Source organism: Rattus norvegicus, chromosome 1 (genome assembly GCF_021556685.1).
Source record: "Rattus norvegicus strain SHRSP/BbbUtx chromosome 1, alternate assembly SHRSP_T2T, whole genome shotgun sequence".
NCBI lineage: Eukaryota > Metazoa > Chordata > Mammalia > Rodentia > Muridae > Rattus > Rattus norvegicus.
This window is the reverse complement of record NC_141534.1, coordinates 71,306,434-71,313,322: the sequence shown is the minus strand read 5'-3', so window position 1 is coordinate 71,313,322 and position 6,889 is coordinate 71,306,434. Positions and strand designations below refer to the sequence as shown.

The 6,889-nt window shown below is 40.9% G+C and overlaps 1 pseudogene; it reads left to right on the top strand.

Moving 5' to 3' along the window:
- Window positions 2,536–3,063, top strand: Vom1r-ps17 (vomeronasal 1 receptor pseudogene 17; annotated as a pseudogene).

Here is a 6,889-nt window from a genome sequence, read left to right as displayed (position 1 = left end):
GCAGCCTTATTTATAATAGCCAGAAAATGGAAAGAACCCAGATGCCCTTCAACAGAGGAATGGATACAGAAAATGTGGTACATCTACACAATGGAATATTACTCAGCTATGAAAAACAACGACTTTATGAAATTCGTAGGCAAATGGGTGGAACTGGAAAATATCATCCTGTGTGAGCTAACCCAATCACAGAAAGACATACATGGTATGCACTCATTGATAAGTGGCTATTAGCCCAAATGCTTGAATTACCCTAGATCCCTAGAACAAACGAAACTCAAGACGGATGATCAAAATGTGAATGCTTCACTCCTTCTTTAAATGAGGAAAAAGAATACCCTTGGCAGGGAAGGGAGAGGCAAAGATTAAAACAGAGAGTGAAGGAACACCCATTCAGAGCCTGCCCCACATGTGGCCCATACATATACAGCCACCCAAGTAGACAAGATGGATGAAGCAAAGAAGTGCAGACCGACAGGAGCCGGATGTAGATCGCTCCTGAGAGACACAGCCAGAATACAGCAAATACAGAGGCGAATGCCAGCAGCAAACCACTGAACTGAGAATAGGTCCCCCGTTGAAGGAATCAGAGAAAGAACTGGAAGAGCTTGAAGGGGCTCGAGACCCCAAAAGTACAACAATGCCAAGCAACCCGAGCTTCCAGGGACTAAGCCACTACCTAAATACTATACATGGACTGACCCTGGACTCTGACCCCATAGGTAGCAATGAATATCCTAGTAAGAGCACCAGTGGAAGGGGAAGCCCTGGGTCCTGCTAAGACTGAACCCCCAGTGAACTAGACTGTGGGGGGGGAGGGCGGCAATGGGGGGAGGGTTGGGAGGGGAATACCCATAACGAAGGGGAGGGGGAGGGGGATGTTTGCCCGGAAACCGGGAAAGGGAATAGCACTCGAAATGTATATAAGAAATACTCAAGTTAATAAAAAAAAAAAAAAAAAGAAGGCAGAGAGTTGAAGCAAAGTGCATAAGTGCATATTCAGAATTAATAAAAGGACAATTTATATGGACCTGATTAAAAAAAAAAGTGGATATTAGCCAAAAAGCTCGAATTACCCAAGGTGCAATCCACAGACCATAGAAAGCTCAAGAAGGATGACCAAAATGCAGATGCTCCCACTCCTTCTTAAAAGGGGAAAAAATATCCATAGGAGGGGATATGGAAGCAAAGTTTAGAGGAGTGACTCAAGGAATGGCCATTCAGAGCCTGCCCCACATGTGGCCCATATATATATATATATATATATATATATATATATATATATATATATATATATTTATATATATATATATATCCACCAAAACTAGGTATGATTGATGAAGCTGAAAAAACGCACGCTGAGAGGAACCAGATATAGATCTCTCCTGAGAGACACATCCAGAGCATGTCCAATATGTTAGCAGCAAACCACCAAACTGAGAACAGGACCCCCTTGGGGGGAATTAGAGGACGTATTGCAAGAGTTGAAGGAGCTTGCAACCTCCTAAGAACAACAATGCCAACCAACCAGAGCTTCCAGGGACTAAACCACTGCCAAAAGACTATACATGGACTGACCCATATGCTCCAACTACCTATGTAGCAGAGAATAGCCTTGTTGGGGCACCAGTGGAAGGAGAAGCCCTTGGTCCTGCCAAGGTTGGATCCCCAGTGCAGGGGAACATGAGGGGGGCAGTAAGGGGAATTTATCGGGGGAATACTCATATGGGGGGAGTAGGAGAGGAAATGGGGGCTTATGAACAGGAAACTGGGAAGGGGAATAACATTTGAAATATAAGTAAAGAAATATATCTAATAAAAAATTAAAAAAAAAAAAAGACAGTCGCAGTTGATGCAGAGGACCCAGGTTTGGTTCCCAGCACATGTGATGGCTCACAAATATGTATTACTCCAGTTCCAGAGAATCAGCACATTCTCACCTCTACAAGCACCAAGTACACACATATTTCACAAAGCACTTATATACAAAACATTTTAAAATTCCAAAGCAATAATTCAATATTCAGACATAAATGGATTGCATAATAAAACTTTATAAGAAAACAAAAGCTAAAGCATAACTTGTTATGTGCCACTACTTTAGGAGTCAATAGAAATGCCTACAGACAAACCTGCATTATCAAACTACCTCATTTGAAGAACCCACTTTGTCAGGGAGGCTGGTGACTGTTCTTGTTGTAAATCTCAACCAGTTTCAAATGCATGGCTGTCTTAAAAAAGCTGAACTTTATACTTAATCTCTCATTACTTTTATAGTTTTTCTCATCCTTATAATTAAGGTATAAACATCATGAAGAATGAAAAAGTATGATTCATCTATAGAGGATGTGTGCATAAGTGCTACCCAAACTTACATTGCAATTTCCAGAAACTTCTTAGTAAAAGAATAAACAGAAATATACCAACTGAGAATATTTGTGGCCAGAAAACACTGTGCTTCAGGTAATTGGTGCTTGAAATAATGCTTTAGCTCTCCCATTCAATCTCATGTTCAGAGTGTAGAAAAATGCCAAGATGGTGGCCAATGAGGTGATTGTGGGAATGGTTTTTTTTTACAAACTACTTGAAGTTCTTGGAAATTCCTTTCTCCTTTTATCATCTTTTTACTGTATAGTGTGTAGGCTGAAGCCCACAGATCTGACATTGATGAATTTAATTAGTTAACTTTTTCACACTCTTATGTAAATGGGTACCCCAGACATTGGCAGCCTTTGAATTCAAGTTTTATTTCCGTGACTTTGTTTACAAACTGCTTTTCTATCTCCACAGACAGGGCAAGGGTGACTCTTTTGGAAGCATCTGCTTTCTGAGGATTTTTCATGCCATCCACATCAATCCACTACTACCTGAAAGACACAGGTTAAAGAAAAATACCACAGGTACATAGTTTTACCTATACTTGATCTAGGTCCTCTACTTCATTATAAATATTTTGTTATGAACATTAGAAAACAGGGCAATAGAAATATGACAGGCCTGAAAGATGCAGGTGAGATGTATTACACTTCCCAAGCAGACCCACTCAGAACAGAGGGGATGACAATTTTTTTGAGACAGGGTCTTACTATGTAGCCTTGACTGAATTCAGATCCACCTGCGTACCCTACTGGCAAAGACTAGATGGAGATGGTACATGGCTTGAAGCTTCAACACAGAGCAAAAGGATCTCAAATTAATGTGCTTATGTCTGTGATAGAACCATAGGGTGCCTCATGAGAAAGTGGAAGAGACACTGGAGTAGAGTGGGGAGAAGTTAACAAGGGAGAAAAATCCCTCATCCCCCAGCTAAACTTCCAGACATAAATTGACCTGGACCTTATCTGACTGAGGAGTCACACCAGAGTGGTACATTCTGCCAAGGTATACACCCTGCCCTACTGGAGGACATGCAAGGCCTGGAGGTAGTTTTCTGTCCTGCTGCGATTTGGGACAGAGGAACCTGATGTCTTCTTCCATCTTGATAAAGGGAGGCAGAATACTGTCCTTGTATGTGAGCATGTCCCACCTTGTGGTCTTCATCCAACGGAGCAATGGAAATTCTCCCCAGTGCCACCTGAAGCTCATATATCAGAGGCAGATGTTTTGTGGGAGCTGAAAATACTTTGAACTTAGTGCTACTTCTGAACCCTACATCTAGGTTTGAGTCAAAGCTGTTGAAAGGTTGAATAGAAAAAGATACTGGCCAGATCCAGAAAGAAGATAAAATCTGTGGGTGTGTACTATGAATGGTGCTATGAAATTGACCAAAGGATAACCTATGCAGATGTGAGGACAGGCCTACAGGACAAGGTGGGATGGTTGAGCTCTACATTCTATCTGTTCTCTGAACCAGATCCAGGATGAAGGTGCCACAGAACAAAGTTCAACTCCCACAGAAGGCCTGACTTTCTGAACAAGTGAAGTTTCACCTATATCTAACAGTACCTTCACTGATGGGTATCTCATAAGGACATGGAGGCTGCTGATTCTGCCACCTCTGAGTATTAGGCCTAAACCTGCAATCCTCTACTAAGCATTTCATAATCTTCATTTCTTGGCCAAGGTGACCTCCTCGTCCGGCCCATCCTGAGTTTCAGTCCCACATAAATTCAGGTTTGATCACCATGGTAACACCACCCAATCCCGTAGCCATGTCTATGTGTCTACCCAAGTGGACACTTCATCTTTGAGCCTCATGTCCCCTGCCATTAAAGACAATACCAAAAAAGGAAAACTGGATGAGGGTTCTTAAGGCAGAGCCTCATGTTACCTAAGAGGTCCCTGGAGATGCTGTAAGAGTTAGGACTCGGAGACTAAGGAATGGACTAGAGCTAGCACTCCTGCACATCTAACAAGCCTGCAGAAGTGCTAACTATTGAGACGATCCCAAGTTCTCTAGAATAGTCTGTAGAAGGGTAAGGACTGGATTAATACCAGACTGGATGCCCAGTTCTCACCCATTCTGGTGCATGCTACACTGTTCGAGGATATAATTGGTCTGCTTTACAATAGATCCCTAAAAGGAACATGAGGGCAGAACTGATGAAAATGAGTCACGCAATGACATACTGTTCCTGTCAGTGTTTCAGCTGAGACACTTATCTCATGTTACTTTCCATGACACTGTCCTTGGTAGGCAATGTATCTCAAAGTCCCCTGTTCCTTTTTCAGTGCCTTTTGGCCTTCTACATGCAGAGTCCAACACAGCCTTGGTAGGAACAGAATGACATGGTTCCTGCCCCTAGGGCAAGGCCAGCAGGTGTGGACCTCCAAAAGTCTCAATGGCTGCTGTGGGCATGAGGTTCGTTTGTATAATAATGTACATATTTGCATGTTCCTCCAAGCAATGTCCTATTAATGTTAACGACTCTGTGATAATCAGAGACAGCCTGAGTCTGAGAGGCAAAGGTGTAGCTAATGTCTCAGCAAAATGGTAAACACTGGGACGTTCAGGATAGTTCATAAAGCTATGGAAAAGAACTCAGGAAACACAAGTTATAAAATATATAATTTTTCAACTATGCAAAATTATAAGGAAATATAAATTGTATAAGGGGCTTCTCAGATATAAAGGAACAGAGGCACCTGCACTATGAGCCAGCTTGTCCAGAAGGACACCAAATGAAAGAAATAAAGATTTAGGGAGTGGTAATCAAAAGGCAAGATCCTACCCAGCTAAGTTTTTCCTTGTTGCTTATACTTACAAATACAGGCAGATTGCTGAGTTCAGGGTCAGCATGGGACAAAGCTAATTTAAATTTAGGTCCCGGCACAGTCGAAAAGATAATCTCAGGACAAGGTGCCACCCAGCTAAATTTGCAAAGACAGGCAGATCTCTGAATTTTTTTTTGCAATGTTAAAAAAATAGGAAAAAAAATATAGTCGATCTTTTTCCTAAGAGTCAAGGGACTAAGGTCATGAAATGCTGTGGGATGGTCAAGAAAGAATGTGGAATAAATAACTGAATTTATATGTAAATTTAAAAAATGGGTTTTTGGTCTACATGATAAGCTAGCAGAAAGTAATAGTTTCTTAGAATTTTTTTATTTCCTAGCAAGAGCTGAGCTGTCTGGAGATCTTTGGAGAGCAAAAACATCTCTTCAAGAAAATTTTTAAACAGGATTTCTGATTTTGGTTGGAAAATCTATGGAGAACACAGATCTTTTTAGAACTTTTTATACCCCTTTTAGAATATTTTCTAACAAAATTTCGACCCAAAAATTAGAAGGCTGACACAACTCTCTTAGAATATTTTCTTTCCAGCAGCTATTCAGAGAAGGATGTTTGAAGAACAAAACTCTTTTAGATATTTGGGGGTGGGGTTCTGATTTTGATCGGAAAACTCAAGAATTACTTTTAGAATTCCTCTAACAGGATTTCTGACTTGGTTGAAGATCTAACTTTGGACAGGAAAACCCATGGGCTATCCAGAGAGCTTTTAGAATTTTTACTAGAAAAGAGTTGTCTCAAGCAAAAAGCTAGCTGTCTCAACCAGAGTTTTAGAACAGCAAGAAGAAGCTGACTAGAGCAGAGCAGAACAGAGAAGTCTAGAAAGCTATCTTAGCAGAACACAGGCCACCAGCTTGGACCCACGATTTGACTTCAAGTCATTTGTTTCACTGCTGTCAAACACTCCTTCTCTCAGAACCCCTTTCCTAGCTGAGACTGGTCCTTGGTACCAAACCTTTGGTAAGAATTGGGATGACCTTCAAGAGGACTCCAGTCACTGAATAGTTTCAGAGTCCAGTAAAGGCTGGCTGTTCAATATGAGTGGCTAAGGCTGTCTTATTCTTCTGCCCTGCCTGGGTTACATTAAGACTTTCCTGGCCTGAGATGGCTGCCCCTACTCCAGCCATCTGGAATATATTCCAAAGCAAAGGAGGAGGATCAAGGCTCTCTTGTGCTACATTGTGTATACTATTTCTCTCTGTATCATTTTGGTCAGAATTTAGTAACACTACCAGATGTTCCAGTAGAAAATGCCACGAACTAAAGAAGTTATGTAGTCAGCTGAAAACTAGCACTTCCATATTAAAGGGCGAGCAGGAGCTGGAAAGAAGACTCAGTGGTTAAAAGTGGTTGTTGCCGGGCCAACCGGGAAAGGGAATAACAATTGAAATGTAAATAAGAAATACCCAAGTTAATAAAGATGAAAAAAAAAATCAAGGTGACTGAGGTCAGTATATACTATTATATAAGATATATTATATATTATTATACTATGTACAGTATATACATACATAATATATACTGTTATGTACGATTATGTATTACAGCCTAATGTGAAATAAATGTCCTTAAGAGTCTACCTTAAATGTTATTCTTCCTGGTGTTAACAAAATGTCTAAACTCTCCAATGACCACAGCAACAGAGTTAAGATACCACTAA